The sequence below is a fragment of the Astyanax mexicanus genome, chromosome 15, assembly GCF_023375975.1.
Source record: "Astyanax mexicanus isolate ESR-SI-001 chromosome 15, AstMex3_surface, whole genome shotgun sequence".
Taxonomy (NCBI): Eukaryota; Metazoa; Chordata; class Actinopteri; order Characiformes; family Acestrorhamphidae; genus Astyanax; species Astyanax mexicanus.
The window spans coordinates 33,342,323-33,360,137 of NC_064422.1; the positions used below are offsets into that span (position 1 = coordinate 33,342,323).

General features: G+C 36.9%; 1 protein-coding gene across 5 annotated transcripts in view; it reads left to right on the forward strand.

Annotated features, from left to right (window-relative positions):
• The first annotated feature begins 47 nt into the window (after nucleotides 1–47).
• ndst2b (N-deacetylase/N-sulfotransferase (heparan glucosaminyl) 2b) overlaps nucleotides 48–17,815 on the forward strand; it is a 95,865-nt gene continuing 78,097 nt past the window's right edge. For 2 of the 5 annotated variants that reach the window (XM_049464775.1, XM_007259318.4), the window contains exon 1: nucleotides 2,814–3,093. The gene's annotated coding sequence lies outside the window, so the exon portion shown is untranslated. Of the gene's footprint in view, nucleotides 78–2,813; nucleotides 3,094–3,154; nucleotides 3,379–17,815 lie in introns of those variants that run through there. The other 3 variants (XM_049464776.1, XM_007259317.4, XM_049464774.1) reach the window with 2 other exon arrangements.

The window sequence follows — 17,815 nt, forward strand, 5'->3', positions numbered from 1 at the left end:
CCGTACACACAGAGCCACGCCCATATACCTAATTTTGATTTTAAACAATCTTCTGGGCTCGGTTGCACCAATTTTGCGTAAGTTAATTCGTAAGTTTGTGAGTAAACTCTTTACTACTACTATCTCGTGCGCTGACGTGTTGCCATGGAAACGCGGTTTGTCGACCAGCACATATGTTTTTATTATTTATGAAAGAAAATGTTCAATAATTATCACAGTCATGTAACCTATAGTTCTGCCACAATGCATAAATCTGAATTTAGTAAATTAAACGTGTCCATTACAAATATCTTACATTTGAATTTAAATACGTTACACACAACAAGTTTCTATTTTGAGGAAACGGTTTGTAGGTGGAAATATATGGAAAGAAGCTTTATAAACACACTGAAATTAAATGAAATGGAAATCTGATGACTTTAGCCTTCAAGAAGTTTTTACACATATAGGTAACTAACTGCTAAATAACTGAGTTATTTTAACAGAATGGACTATTGAGCTGACTCCTTTTCGAGGGGCGGGACTAACTTTAAACACAACTAACGTTAGAGGACTAGCTGAGGATTTAGCTAGTTTTGCTAGTTAACTAGGTTAGCTTAGCTAGCTAGCTATGTGACTCGTGCTAAAGTTAACTGTTAACTGTGTGAAAAGTAGGTTGAATCTTTTGGTTTGTATCATTTTGAAGGTGGTTTTAATTGTTTGAAAAGTTTTTGGGTTACAGTGTTAGAAAGGTGGTTTAAATTATTTGGTTTGTATCGGTTTGTGTAGGGGGTTTGAATCTTTGGCTAATAGTTAACGCTAGCTGGTTTGCAGTATAACCAGTGCCAAAGCTAATGTTATCGAATTGTGTAAAAAAGGGTTTGGATGTTATAGTTTGTATAGATTATCAGTGGGTTAAATAATTTGTATAATTTTGCATGTGGTTTACATATTTTATATTGTTTTGTAGGTGGTTTAAACAATTTGGTTTAAATGTTGTGAAAAGTAGCTCGAATGTTTTGTTTTGACTTTGAAAAGCAGTTTGGGTTCAAATCTTGAGAAACAAAAATGTGGTTTAAATCATTTTGTTTGTAATGTTATAAAGGTGGTTTAAATCTTTGATTTGATTTGCTTGATTTGCTTTTGTACATTTTGAGTTGAATTGTTGGAAAGGTGGCTTTATTTTGTTTTATATGTGAAAGTACACATACATATACACATATGCACATATTTTTTTATTGGTGAACTGGATATGTAAACATGTTTTTTAAAATGAACTTACATTCCAGATTGGAATGTACTTACCATAAACGAAACAAAAACTGAAACTAGAGCCTGGCCAGCTCAAACTGGTAAAGCTGGTTGATCAGCTTAGATTTTGACCAAGCAAATGGTGTATTTTTGAGTTTAATGGTTTAGCTGGTCTACACACATGATCGGCATCACCAAGGTTAACCAGCTAATATACAACAAAAGAGTATGTTTTCATCTGGATGACCAGATTTTCAATCACCTTGACCATCAATGGCCAGTTTAAACCACCTGAAAGCAACTACCAGCAAAAGCTGGTCTGTTGCTGTATTTTTCAGTATTGATCTGATGTCAGTGCCAAGATTGGAATTGATTCAATCAACATTGGGATCACTTCTACCTAGTATCTCCCAAAACACCATGCCCCTGGATGCTAAAAAGGATATATTGAAGTATCACAATGTTATTTTTGCTATACTTTATTGATTATAAAAAAACATTTTTTTAATGAACAGATTTGAATGAACAGTAAGTCTATGTAATGAAGTATGAAAGCAAGTAAGGTGCACCACCACCAGAAGATGGACCAACACTAACAGATGACATGGCTCCCCAAACCATCATTATTGTTGAAACTTCACATCAGACCTCAAGCAGCTTGGACTGTGTGCCTCTTCATTTTTCCTCAAGACTCTGGTTCCTTGATTTCCAAATTAAATGCACAATTTACTAATAGTCAATAAAGGTTTGGAGAGCCATGTCATCTGCTGGTGTTGATCCACTGTGTTACATCAAGTCTAAAGTCAGTGCAGTGTTTCTTCAGAAAATCGTACAGCACTTCATGCTTCCCTCTGTGACAACTTTGATAGAGATGCGGATTTCATTTTCCAGCAGGACTTGACACACTGCTCACACTGCCAAAAGTATCAATTTGTCTTATATAATATTAACATTTTTGGGTTTTCATTGGTTGTAAGCCTCAATCATCAACAATAAAATAAATCAACAGTTACAATAGATCACTCTGTGTGTAATACATTTATATATGTTTCACACTTATACAGAATTTTTGAAATAAAGTAACTTTTCATTTATATTCAATTTTTGTTGAAATGCACTAGTATAAAGATACCCTCAAAGGTATAAAATTGGTCTTTACAGGGTCAGATGTGTTCCCTCTAAAGTACAAAGTCTTTCTAACAGTAGGAATTACAGTAGTAGTAACATTTAACCAACCAAAAGGTACTTGCGATATTCTGTATTACTGTACTAATTAAAAATTATACATTTATATATATATATATATATATATATATATATATATATATATATTTTTTTTTTTTTTTTCATTTGAAAGCCAGACTATTTTGGATCCTCAAGTTCTTGGCACATGTTCAGTTCGTGATAATGTTTATAATCATTACTGGCACAAAACACATGGGTACAAAATAAACCTTTCATTGGAAGGTAATCTATTGTACCTCAGTGTAAGGTACAGCCCCAGCGACAGGCTTTGTACTTCTTTTTAGTACAAATTTGCAATTGTAGGTGCAGTAAGTAGAATATTAAAGGGGGTAAGGGGTAAGGAAAATAGCTGAATAAAGTTCAGCAGTCTCCTCTGCTCTCCTCTCCCCTGCAGAAGAGCGGCTGGATGGATGGTTGTTGGGTGTGAGTCGGTGAGGTGGGCTGGCTGAAGTAAACATCGAGCGATGGGATTGAGCCCTCCTCCTCCTCCTCCCTCCAGTCCCAGTGAAGATGGCGGAGAGCGGGAGGATGCGGGCTGACGGCATCGCCAACTTGTGCGTTTAACCCGCACATCCAGAGGAACCGCTCCGGCGCTTCTGGACGGGGGACTTTTATGTGGTGAGTAACCGTAGCCGAGTCAGTCCGTGGGACGCATGCGTGAAGCGTGCGCTGATTTTGTTCCTGGAAGTGCAGCGATGGCACACACACATACACACTCGCTCATACACACACTCAAACGTACACACACACGCTCATACAGTCAGACAGTCAGCCGGAGCTACAGGCACCACTTCAGTCCGTGTGGAGAGTGGAGCAGATGCGGTGGATCTGGGGGACCGGGTTTCGGCTTCAGCAGCTGTGTGTGGAGGATTGGTCGATTGTAGACCGCGTGAACTTGCTCAGGTAGGATTTGTGCGGATTTGGGGAGAGATCCGGTAGCTTTACAGATTCTTATGAGGGCTAAAAACGACTCGAAATTGGTGTTGGATTTGGGAAAGTTCTGTGTTCTGGAGAGTCTTTCTCTAAACTAAACCAAAGGTCCTCGGTTGGAGCTTAGGCTGTAGTATATCTCTCTATCTCTCTGTCTATCTGTTTATATGTCAATTACACACGACTAATTTACTATCGATTGTACTGTATCCTCCTCCACTGCCTCTGTTTTGATGTTTTGAACTGCATTGCTTTATCTAGCATGATGTGATTGAATTATTGGTATGAGCTCCATCTGACTGAGTGAGTAATGTGTAGAGAGTCTCAGTGTATCAGAGACCCATAGTGTCAGTGCTGGAGACCCTGAGGTCTGTATCTAGTTACATTTGTTTATTTATTTATTTTTAAATAATATTTTCTTTATTGGGTTTTCAGTCTCATGAAAAAAAAAATCCAAACAAGCAACAACAACAAATATAATCCCACCCCAAAGGAGCAGTGAAATAAATATGAAATAAATAAACAGCTAGCAATTTAACAGAAGCCAGGTAAAGAATAAATAAAGCATGTATGAAATGGATAAAATAAAATAAAAATAAAAGAGCAGTTAGGCCTCCACTTCCAGAAACAAATTGTAACTTATTACATTAATATGAATGCAATGGATCCCAGATCCTCCAACATTTGTCATAAGTCAATTTATTGAGAGGGGTAAGAGCAGAAATCTGTGTTATCCACATGCCAACCGTGAGGACCTGGGGTTTTGACCACCTCAGCAAGCACTTTTTGCAAGAAATAAAAGAATAGTCAACAAAGATTTGGTGTCCTTGTCAAAGAAATGGTCTTGAGTGTGATAGAGGAGACATAAGGAAGGAGTCAGCAAGAATTGTTTACCAGTGACCTCCTGGATTACAGAATGAACCCCCTTCCAGAAAGTCTGGATATGATTACGTGCCCGAAACATGTGAATAAGTGTACATTTGTGTAATTTATATTTATAGCAGATTGGAAGTATCAGGGAACATTCTCTGGAGGCAAACAGGTGTATAGTAAGTTCGATTAAAAAAGTAAAGTTCTGTTCATGTATAGAGAACTCTGATAAGTTAATGTGAATCCTGCCTGTCCTCAAAAGAGATCCATTTGTATGCGTTTAATACTAGTTATAAAAACACCTGACCCAGTCCGCGAGAAGCTTCTTCATTCACTGGGCCGGCTGAGAGGAGAGCACTATAATGTAGGGGTGGGCGATATACGTAGCCTTAAAATAATATCACAATATTTCACGGTATTTTCGTGATAACAATACTTTTTTTTGCGATATGACAAAACACTGAATAAAAAAAAATATTTCAACATCCATATGGCACATCCCTACTACAATGTAACATATCCCTACTACAATGTAACCCAGTCTCCAGGACTGGGTTTTTTAAGAGACCTAATTTAAAACAGTTAGATAAACACTATTTGCGCAAAACTAAACCATAACTATTATTCTCAAACTAAATATGCATGCTAAAATGAGTTCAATTAATAAAAAGACACATCAGCTCCACTACAGTGGTGGTGATTGCTGCAGTACACATAAACATAAATGTATTTACAGTGCCTTTTGACACTTGGCACGGTTTTATGCACTAAAACAGAGGCAATTATTTAGACACTGTCATAGTATCACAAAGGTAAACGCGAGCATAGAGTTGATTGACTTGATGTTTGTGCCGTAAAAAAAAAAAACATCAGAGCCTGAAATGTACAACTGAAAATTCTGTTTGTATTCAAGGCCCCATTTATGAATATGGTATATTTTTTTGTGTAATAAATATTTTTGTAGAGTTTGCACAATATGTACATATTTTGGTGCTTTTTGTCAATTAATTTTGTTATAATTTATGCACAGGAAACAGAATTGTCAATGGATAGATTATACAGGTTTGGAATTGAAGCGATTTTTTGTAGCTATTTTATCTTAAAATTCCAGCTTCATTATTAAATCAGAATTATTTTTCACTGATATTTAATAAAAATATTATTTCTATTGTTACTATTTCATACTTGGCACACTGCTAACTATATTGTGTAACTTTGTTAAAGCGTTCGTCATATATGTGTACATGTTCTACAAGTTCTGTATTAGAGCTGCAGCAGTTAGTCAATATAATGAACAATGTTGATCATAAAAATAAGTTGATTTCAAATTTTATTGTTGACTAATACCCCTTTACTCACTAAATATCAGTTCTTTTCATATTAAAATGTCTTCTAGGCATGTAAGGCCATTTAAATCCCAAAAGAACGAATCAAAAATAATAATAATCTGATTAGTAGACTATTATAATAATCATTAGTTGTGGCCCTATTCTGTATCTCTCAGCTTTTTTAGAAATTCATGCCTTAAAGCACAAATTGCACTTTCCACTGTAGGGGAGACTAGGAGCAAAATATATAATTTCTCCATAATGCTGCTTTGAATACTTTATTATGCATATACATGTTTAATTTTATTTCTTTGAACTAAAAAAAGGCTTTTTTTTTTTTTTTACTGTGCCATTAAGGCGAATATTCAAATGATCTGGTCTCTAATTGGCTGCTCTATATTTTGTTTCCCATTCTCATTCAGTATATGGACAATGCATTGTTTTTGCAGCTTGTGCTTAATCTGTGGACTGAATAGGGTGGGGCTGTGAATGGTATGATTTAAAATGTTATTGCTTTTCATATACTACATTTCTTATTATTTGGAAAAAAAAAACAAAGAAAAGTCAGTTGTATGATACAGACTCTTTAAGATATCTATCCTCCTTCACCGGTCTCGACTAACGCAGATTTTATGAGGTGATGGTCAGTGTCCTAATAGAAGAGCTCTGCCCTACTACAACTGTATCCACTTATGTAGAATTCAATGGACAGTTTTTTTTCACTCAAAGAAAATATTACTGGGTTATGTTTGAATTTTGTAATTGGGAGAGGCAATTCCTGGCACCTTTTAGTGCCAACTTAATAATTACAGCGAGAGCCAATTAAAGGACAGAAATAAAGGACCTTCCCTGCTTTCTAGATGAGGCTATTAAGGACTCTGATTTGACTGAAGAATCCAATGAGCGCAGGGGCAGAGTCCTGCAGATGAACGCTGCTCATTGAGTGCTCTATTGATGCTCTCGATATCTGCGTGATAATTAAAAAGTGTTGCCGGCGGGCACCATTCTCAGGGCTGCTATCCATCTCTCCAAAAACTTAATCAGCCGCCCAAAAAACTGGAACCAACCATATTAATTTGCACTGCACGAACATAATTTCTTATCCCTTTCCTCCACCCTCAATTTGACAAACAAATGATGTGGATTAAGCAGGCAGACTGGAGCTCAGGCATAATTACAAGCATATAGTTGTTGACTTGTGATGTTCTCCTCATGTCTGGCCGCTGGCTATTTGGAAGTACTCAGGTTTGTCACGTGTCTCGTCTACTTGAAACCGATAACGCCTTTATTTGCCAGAGGATCTGGATTGAATGAGTGAGCAAGGCTGAACCTTTAACCGGGCTAATGTAACACACTCCTGCTTTCCAGTATTTGTAAGTGAAGCCATGGAGAGCCTCGGAATCCAAGGCCGAGGCTTGTCCCAGTGTGCCATTTTGAGAAACTGGAGATGCGCTTTTAGGCCACATGAAATGAATCGGCCCATGTGAAGCGGTTTACAGTAAGACTCATGACATCACTTTAGTTCATTGTGGTCTGAGGGCCGTGAATGTGCAGCACTGTCATGGTAGTGAAATGTTACATTAGAAAAACAACTGGAATGAATAATGAACATGCTTGTGTTAGAGCCTGTGGTAATTTGTTGTACTTATGGCTGTAGTTTATAAAGGCATGCAGAATAGATTTCGGTGAAAACATGTCCGCCCGCTTCCTGGATAAAGAACTGTGATTAATGATGAAGAGAAGAACGAAAATATGATCTTCCCTTCTCTCATGGCCAATTTAATATGGAATGCTCAATTTAAAATTAGCTGGGTTTGAATGATACCACCTGTCCTCCACAGTTATAAAGGATTCTTTTCTGAGCTTTCAATGTGTGTGAAATGTGGATGCAAGGACAAAGCTTTGTTCTGTATTTTGTATTTTGTTGTATTTTATGAATAATTGAAAAATACTTTGGCTCTTTATTTTTGATTTTGCCTTGAAGTTTTTATCTGCTAATCTTAAACGGTCACGGACGTTGTGATTTATAAAATATTAGTATGAAGCATAAGCAACCCTCTCTGACCCCTGTTCTTTTTCTAAAAGGAAAAATCCCCACAATACCTCTATAATATGTAGTAAAAAAGAATTATAATAAGGAAATTCAGTATGGAATGGATACAATGTCTGATTCAATCACCAGGGAGAAATTTGGTGAGGGAAGATCACTGATTTGAGCTGACAAAAGCAGTATACCACACCTCCACTGCCCTGTCTTATACCCCATGTATATGAGCTGTTTAAAATTCCATGGAGATAATATTCAGGGAAGGGATGCTAAGTGTTGCAGTTTCATTGTTTGATAAAATAATAGTAAATAGTAAATCTTTTGCCACTAAATCTTTTTTAAATTAACTACTGAAAATCTAAATATTATTATTTATCTTTAGGTTTCTCTGTTTCAAGGTTACTAATTTCGTAATAATTGACCAATTTATCTTGTAAGCATTTTTTTTTTTTTTTAATACTGTTGTTAGTATTTTTATTGATTTTGGGTTTAATTCTGGGTTATTCTATATATTTTTGTGGCCAAGAAGATTTTTATTTTATACAGATTATAATATAATATGTTTGTAATGTTGGGCTGTTGTACTAACATATCAGCATATTTATGATTTTAGTCTTAATCACAAATGAATGCAATATATTTCTGTAATATTAATTTATGTTGATCTAGTTCTAGTTTGTTATATTTTATAAACGCTTTTGTTAAGGCATTGGTAGTATAGGTAGTTCAGTATATCTATCTAAAATGTATAAGACTTGTAGATATTCTCATATTGTTGCATTGCTGTATTTTATCTGTTTTTACAGCTGTTCTTCAGTCAGCTTGGCCTTGGTTCGGATATTTTCTCTATTGTTAAACATGCTGTATAGAGCTCAGTCTATTTACGCTGCCTGTTGAGCCTGTGGTTGAGTCTGCGTGGGTTGGGGTGAAAGTCATGTACATCGTCTTATCATGTGGAAGGTGAGTTGGAGGTCAGTGTGCTTACAGTAACAGCCTGGCCATGTTGATCCCAGATGTGTTGTGGCTTTCAGCACATGATTTAAGGTGCATCCCAGAGGATCTTATTTTGCGCATATATTAGACGTGCTCCATCAACCTTCTGGATGCCACAGGCCCACCATGCGTCATGACCATTAGTGTGATAAAACTCGTATCAGGAGAAATATAAAAAATAATGCAGGGCAGGCCATTATAACAGCATTTAGCTTTCAGATCAAGGATGGGCGGTAGCACTGTTTGACAAGAATCTAATCTAATCAGAAAGCGGAGGCTGGTGTGTTTTAAGGAACTGGGCAGTGTTCCGTGTCTTCTGGCCAGGCGTTGGTGGCCTCAGCGGCTGACAGGTTGAGGCTGAGAGTGTTTGGCTGCCGCTCGGACCCCGCTCTTTGGAGTGGGCAGTGTGGAATGGATGGTGGCAATGTGAAAAGGAAGCAGCAGGGGGGCGTCTCCACGGGGAGCCAAGAGCTGTCTGGTCAGGGATCAAGTTCTCGCGCTCCTGGCTCACTCGCATCCATAATTCATGTGCTTTTTCGCATGTAGAGGAAAATGGAAAATGTGGTGCTGTTTTTCCCCCTGACATGCTCTTTCGCTCTCTTGATGGATTTGTCCTCTGGTTTTGTCAGAGACATTTCTTTCGTCTGGTTCTGTTTCATAGAGAAGAACCCAGTGAAAGGCAGGTGTATCCTCATAGATTTTTGGGTTCAGGTGCTTGGAGCATCTTAAAAAGAAAATCGAACGACAGAGTTCAGCAAGCTGTGTGGACCCATTCCTGTGGAGCTCCTGTGTTAAATCTGTTTTCTTGTTTTTGCCAGTCTTGACTAGCCGAAATCTACCACAGTCTATTCTGTGTGTATGGAGGCACCATTAGTTATGCATGTGTTCATCATTGCACAACTGACTAAAATACTGGCGAAGTATTTCATATTTAGGGTTGCCCTGAAGGGAATATTCTAGGCTGATATCGATATCCAATATTACAAACGTATATATCAGCCAATGCCGATCTACATATTTAGAACTTGCAGAGAAACAGCCCGGTATGAATTATTTAATAGTAAATTAAATCATGAAGAAGAGATTCTTTCCTCAGCACTATGTAATGTGATGCAGTTACAAACAATTTGTCAATACTGAAATTAGGAGTCGATAAATTGTATTTTTTTTTTATCTTTTTTTTTTATTTTGTATGTTAACAAATTGTTGCAGCCCTACTTTATATTGCTTCAAAATTTCAGTTTTTGTGTTCTTATATTCAGATGTTTTAAGGTGGCTAATAGGATGTGATTCTCTACATTGAAAATAGCAAAGATTTGCTGGTTTTGTCCTCTGCTTTGTTCAACAAAAGCAGAGATACAAAAAAAAACAAAGGAAATTTAAATGCATATGTTTAAATTCATAGATGTTCGGATTTTGGGGCTTTGTGCTTCTTAAAATGAAACCAGATGCCAAAGTTAAGTAAATGTTTGGACCCATTCCTGTGGTGCTTCTGTATTAAATCAGTTGTCTCAGTTTTGGCTTTTTTGATGTTTTTTGTTAAAGCTTTAATTCACACAGACCCTCAGCCTCATCTGTCAGTGATTTGTCTTTTATATTTCTCAAGTATTTATATCAGGTCTGTCATGATAACTATTTTTGTATGGGTGATATATTTTGTTCCATAAATATACATATGATCAATTTTAGACCAATTAAAGAGACTGATATTATAGTGGTAGGTGTCTGCTTGCTGTTTCATCTTGATGCATCCTATTTGTTTCAGTGGAGAAAATGAGAGCTGCTACATGCTGCAGTGCATGACTGGTTTGCATTGTGTTAAATGTGGCCTAGCAGTAGGATAAAAAAGTTTAGCAGTGTACAACTTTATGCAAGTAATAAAAATAAAAGTTCAGTCGCTGTGCTTTGTCTAGCCAGCCAGGGAAGAGTAAGATGGTACATCACACACATACAACAAGCATCACACACAGAACAGAGACCTTTCATCTGAGAAAGAGAAGCTGAAAAACAGCAGAATGTAGATTTACAGAATTATAGATTAGAATTAGACTTATTTAAAAAAAAGAAAATTACATTTATGACTGCTTACTTCAAGACTGTTCTGTTGCTTTATTTAAATTCTAAAACACCACAGACATGCCCACATGGTGAGCCAAGAGATCTGGCACAGTGGAATATGTCGAAGAAAAGGTTAGTGGACATGCACCATAATCGTATTACTACATAAAACAGCAATTTCACTCTTAATTAATAATTGATCATTGTTTGGGAGCCTAAATCCTATTGCTGCAAAAATTCACTTTCTCTTTTATCAGCTTATTTGCTTTAAGGTGCCACAAAGTACATGATGTCCTGCATTGAATAATGCAGAGATTGCCCCCCTCCCTTTAAATCAGTTAACTTGAATGAATCAATTTTCTTTCAGTTCAACACCTTCACCTCTCAAATGGCTAAGGCTGCTTCTCTTGCTCAGCTTGGGCTTTTATCTAATCGATTGCTCATCCAAGCTTGCTGGACAGATTGCAAAGACTCACACTGTTTCAGTACTACACACACACACACACACACACACACTCAGACTCAGTCATTCCCCACAGGTGCACCCCTGCCAGGCTTCATGAAGAGCTCAGGCTCATTTAGGCTTTTGTTTTGATTACTAATTCAGAACATCTGCTCTTTTTATTTTTTTCATTCATTAAAAAATATATAGAAATGAGTAATTTTCTTGACCAAACAAAATGAAACTAAACTAAATTAAGTAGCCTAACTGTGTTATTGTCTTGCTTTTACAAAGCTACAAAAAATAACATTGAACACTGAACATTTAAATATTCCACCAGACATACTATATACTAACAAAGTACAGTATGACTTGAAATTACTAATATAAATTAGTCATTGTTCAGCAAAAAAAAAAATTATTTTTACTTATTTGGACAATTGGTCTAAATCTTAGCTAAATCTAGACTAAGTCTGTTTTAAGGAACTATGTTCCCCTTCCTCCTTATTTATTTATTTTTTTTACACAGTTACAATTTCAATATTGTGAACGTTCGCTTTCCCCACTGATGATATACAGCTGTTGAGATATGCTTGCCCATCGTTTCCCCCATTTTCATCAGCCCTTGGTGTTCTTAGATCATGGTCTGTCTTCTGTCTCATTAAAATGTATGAAATGGCATATGTTTGTTTCATCACCCAGAGAAAATGTCCAGGAGAGGAAAAGAAGATGGACATGTCTACAAAAAGAATAAATCATAAGTGCGTCTAAGATCCTTTTTTATGCTTTTTTCGTCCCTTCATTTGTCCCTTAATTAGCTTCTTGCATTGCACTGCTGTCTGCTTAGAATGTCCATTAGCGATGACTGTCAAGATGTACTTATCATGAGCCTAGGGGATGGGCTTTGTGCTGAAGTATATCATTACTATGAGCAAGATTTTATTTTTGGTAGCCTATATTTGTCCTTCCTTATGCTCTAAATCAGTGTTTGAATTATTTTCCATTCATGATGTGAGCCTTTCAACTTCACTAAAGAATATGTTTTATTATTTATTTATTTTTATTTTTTTATTTTTTTTGCTTTCTTTTCATCAAATGGTACAGTCACACATTTCTCTCTGGATATGTACAGAGTTGTGCAGAAGTCTTGGGTATGTTTTTTTTAAACCATTAGTCTTAGCAATAAATCTGTGTTTGCTTTTTAAAAGCTCTGTGTAATATTAGAATAAATATGAATATATAATGGAATTCAGATCAGCATTAAAGCAGTGTTTCCAAAAAAAAAAAAGGTCTGTATTTGGCAGGCTTTGTTTTAGATTTCTTCTAAATCTGACGTAATTTAATTAAGCGCCAATTAGTCTGGATCTTTTACAGATTGTTGCAGTTTTGGGGATACAAAGTTTTTGTGCAAAAGTGACTGTGTCACTATATGTACTCATTGTAAAATTATTTTTGTGTCAGACAGCTTTAAATTGGGCCTTAATCCACCTAAAGCTGCTTTTACAATGCACAGTACCTCAAAAACTGCATAATGTAGAAAGTTCTTTCACACTTTATGTAGGGCATGTACAAGAAACGACAACTATAACTTTTTAAGTTCGTACACACCATAACAACCCAGTTAAGCATGGCAACCACCTAAAAACACTTTAGAACCCAACACTTGCACCTTACTAACTATCTAGCACCACCTTAGCAACCTTCCAGTTTTCCCAGGCAATTTTCTATAGCAACCCAGTTAAGCATGGCAGCCAACTAGCAACTCCTTTGATCTATCTATCCTTGGTCTATCTATATTGAATATCTTTTTAATTTTTAACCTTTTATTTTTCCCTTTTTTGCTTTGCAAGCTCTAGTATTTATTTGAAGAAATGTCCACACAGCATTATTATTTTTTTGTGTATATCTAGAATGTAAGTTGCTGATTTGATCAACCTTTTGTGATTAAACATTTGTCTTTGTCTTTGGTCTTCACCAAAGCTAAACCTGCTTTGCTGCGCTAACTCTATTTCAAAAGCTTCAGAAGCTAATTTCTGTCAGTCTGTTCACTTACTGGTAGTCTTGTTTCAGTGCATTAACTATCTTTGCTCCGCTAAGTACAAGATACAAGCAAAACAGACCATCAGACTGGCATCGTGCATCGGTGGGCTTAGACTGCCAGCTTAGCTGTGCGCTGTGTTGCTGGCTGCCTCATTTAGTTTTCTCTACTTTCCTTTACCCTAATGGATCCATTTAATTGGAACTGTGTAAACAAATGGGATTTAGCCTTGCCATATCCAGCGTTAATGGCTGCTTAATGGTGGTGGCTTGAGTGGAAGGAGCACCTGAAGCTGTGAATATTTTGTTCAATCTTTTATGCTTAGAGGAACTTATTTTGTTGTCCAGCAGTACTGGTCATTAATTATATAGGGAGAGAGAGGATATTTTCTGCATATTTTACATGTATTTACATATTAAACATAGTATTTGTCACTTGTAATTCAAATGTTTAATATATGACTATGAAGTTTGACTAAGTAACTGTGAATCTCCTGTGGATTTTATTAGAGAGGATAATATCTTTTCAGAACAGTGTATGGTTTCTGTTGTGCTGGTGTGTAGAGATGGACCATGTTTTTGGGACCAATAACAGACCATCTTTAAGCTTGATCGGCTGATCTCCGATCCCCCTCATCTTTGGGGCTGGATGCCATATTAACCTCTCCAGGCAAAAGCAGTAAAGCATTGTCACGCACATAGGATGAAATATCCTATATATTTTTATTTCATTCACATAAAATTCTGTGGACAAGCTGTGAGAATCTACTTATCCAGCATTTAAAACTCCTTTTATCTTTCTGAATGCTTTTCTGAATTGCTGCTGTACCTTTGGTCATAGTTGAATATGCTCTGTTTGCTGGTACCTATGTTTAAAGTTGTTAACTCTGCTGTGTTGCTGTGCTAATAGCTACTCACTGTTTGTGCTGAAAGACGAGAGTGTGGTATCCAGTTATTTAACTGAATCAGTTCTCAGTTCAGCTAAAACACAGAAATGGATATTTATCTCTCGCATAGTTTAGCTAAAACATTTAGCTGATCAATCTTTCCATTTATGATGTTGATTCTGGGAGAACAGTAAGTTGTGTTCTTCTTTTGGTCATATTCTAACTCCTCTTTGTAAAGAACAGCACTGAAAAAAGGTTTTTGTTTCAGTTTTTTTCTTTGAATAAATACAGGATTGGCTCCTCAGCTTCTTGCTCATTCACAGGCATATGCGTGTGTAATGGGATACTTCACTTCTCTTTTGTATCTTGATGCATTGAGAATGAGATTTTTCTCTCATGCTGCCCTGAGAGACCTGGGTTTAGTCAGGGGCTTTGTTGTAGCCAGATTATGTAGAATATTTGCTTTGTATGAGAAGCAGGTGCTAGAATTTGAAAGTGGAATGAGAATAATAGCAAGAAATCTGCTGTGGCTGAAAGTCAGATCCAAAATTGTGGCTGGGGAAAAGGAATTGATTTGGCCTGATGTGAATTTGTGTGAGTGTGTGTGTTTAAAAAAATGTCACGGTACCTCTATCACAATAGCTAACTGTCTTTGGCTGCTGTGAGCTGCAGCTGCAGTGCATCCCTGTGGGCCTCCAAATCCCTGTATCTGTGCATAGATAGTGTGAGAATCTCACGGTGAATACCTCTACAGGCCGACAGGTCTCCTGGGGTCAGTCCATTATGGCACATAAAGATTTTAGCTCGCAGTAGAAAGAACACTGTTGCCAAATTGAATTTTGTATTATTACAAAAATCCAGACCATTGGTTTGAACTTTTCTTTCTTGCAGCCCAGCTGTGCGAGTGTCATAACAGTGGCTAGAGTCTGTCATTCAGTGCTTTTTAAAGCTTAAATATTTAATACAGTAGCGTAAGAAGACCGCTCAAAAGGTCTGACGATTATTACAATGGGCAGGGATTATGTAACACTCAATTCAATTATAAGTACAAAAAAGTCATGGGAACTGCATTTTAAAAGGCCTTTGGGGGCATTTTTATTTGAACCTTTTTTTAGTGAATAGTGAATGCTGTAGTGAAGAGCTGTTGAGATTTTGTCTTTTTGTATATAAGTGTGTTTTATTTAAACTGATTCAAGAATCATTAATAATCCAGAAGCTGATGTTAATCAGTTATTGGTGTGAATTAGTGTCGCTATGTCTAATGTTAGTGGTTAGTGGTTTTCTCCAGTGAACAGGGATCAAACCCCAGCCTCCCTCAGGTGCAATAAGTGGCTGCCATGTAGCCAATTATTTATTTAATGGTACAAATGTGCTGTATCCTTATTTACTGTAAAAATGCTGTAAAGGGAATCAACTGGAATCATACTTGCCGATTACCATTGACATAAGCATTTTTCCTATTTTTTTAGTTGACTTAATGTAAAGCTTTACATGCAGCAATAGAAATTCTAGTATATAGTATCATTTGTGAGAAAAACAAACTAAACTTTTTTTTATTCGACTGTATGTAACGTGAAAGCATCCACACACTGTATTGTCTTAAAATTGTGACATCTCATCATTCATTGTTTCTTCTAAAAGCAATGGTTTAAAAATAATTCATTCTGATTTTGTTGGAGTAACTGTCTCTACTGTTCAGGGAAGAAATTCTATTTTTATTCTGGAGGATTGCTCTGAGAATTTGATTACATTCAGTAACGAGCAGTAGTGAGGTCAGGATTTGCGCGTCTTTGTCAGCAGTCTGTGCAGTTTAAAACAGCTGAATGCATTCATTAGAAAGGCTGTCTACAAATATTGGGACATACAGTGTTTGTGTATATGTTAATGACTTTATTACACATTAACATGATTAATTATAAATTATTAAAGGCACGTGCATGTGACCACGTAGGCCTGGACAATAATTCGATATCGGTATTTATCGCGATAAGAAATGTTTCAATAACGGTGATATCATTTTTGTGGTATATCGATATGTATTATTTACAGAATCTGTCACGGACAGGCGTTTTACTGGCGTCAGCTCGCCGCACAGCTGAACACAATCAGCCTCCGTAGCTGGACTATCTCTGTGCGTGATGATGTAATCACATAGGCACGTAGCCAGATAGGCTAGGCTAGGCTAGGCTAGATTTGGCTAGGCTAGGCTAGGCTCGGGTCCGCTACGCATCTAAAATGCCTCGCGCTGGAGCCAAACGGAGCCGGGACGAGCGGATCCAAGGCTAAGGTAGGCTCGGTTCGCATCTGAAATGCTCCGCGCTGGAGTGGAACAGAGCGGAACCAAGCCGAGCCTAGCCTAGCCTAGCCTCGGGTCCGCTCGGTCCGCCCACGGGTCCGCTCGGTCAGCCTCTGGTCCGCTCGGTCCACACATGGGTCCGCTCGGTCAGCGGTCAGTCGCGGGTCCTCTCGGTCAGCCGCGGGTCCTCTTGGCTCCCAGCACGGGACATTTTTGATGCAAAATGAATGCCCCTGCCGCTTCCACAAGTGATCAATTGAAGGAGGGAGGTCTAATTCAGTGCTGAGGATTTGGTTCAACTCTCGAAGGTCTGCTAAACTTCAGTTTGCTGCAAATTGTGCCGGAGAGTGGAGCAGGTTAGCAGCGGTAACGTTAAAACATCTAATCTGTTCCACCACCTCAATCAGTTCCACTATATACAATATTTTCCTTATACTGGCTGAATCACTTTCATAGCGTATGTTGTAAGTTATTTAAGTTATTTAAAGTTTATGAATCCTTTAGGTTTGTTTATTTGACGGGGATATCATGTTCCTTTTATGTTTATAAAGAGTTGTATTTTGGCTGAAGCACTTTTGTAGCTTATATTGTAACTAAGTTATTTGTAGTTGATAAAGCCTATAGGTTTGTTTATTTGACGGGAAAATCTTGTTGCTTTTATGTATATAAAGGCTTCTTTTATTCTTTATCCTAGTTGAAACACTTTTGTTTTGATCTGTTAAATTTGTTTACAAAAGAATAAGAAGCTCTGCTTCTGTCCTAATTTAAAGTTATTTTTATTGGTAATAGTTATATAGGCTTATGTTTGACAGGGATGTCATGTTTTTATTTTGCTATATGCAAATAAAATTGAACATTGATTTATCTTGACTATTTTTTATTTCTTAAGTATTATAATGTTTTCGTGAAAGGAGGTTTCAAAGACTTAAATTAAATTTTCAGACAGTAGTAGATACATATTTCCATTGCAGGGATTCTTCGCAGTTTTCTGTGGCCTTCTAAGTATTTATATCGATATCGAAATTATATCGTATCGACCGAAATTAAGGAATATATCGTGATATGAATTTTGGCCATATCGTCCAGCACTATGACCACGTGTGTAATGTAGGTGTGATGCGCTTCCAGATGGTGAGTGAATGCTAAAAACAGTATTGAGAAACATTCTGAGTAAAAAGTAGTACTGAAAACGGGCTCTTAGACTGTGAGTTGAACTAGGGGTGGGAAATATGACAATATTGCTTGTATTGTATAATTCACAGTATATTTTCCCCAATATATTGAATAAAATAAAGTTATGTTGTCCCACCAAAGCAGGGAAATTTTCATTGGTTTCATAAAAAAATAGACAATTAAATAACACACATCCACAGTACGGCACAATACAGACAAAAAAATAATAAATAAAAGTAAAAGTATATCATCTGTGCTTAGAGAAAACTGACCAGCTGC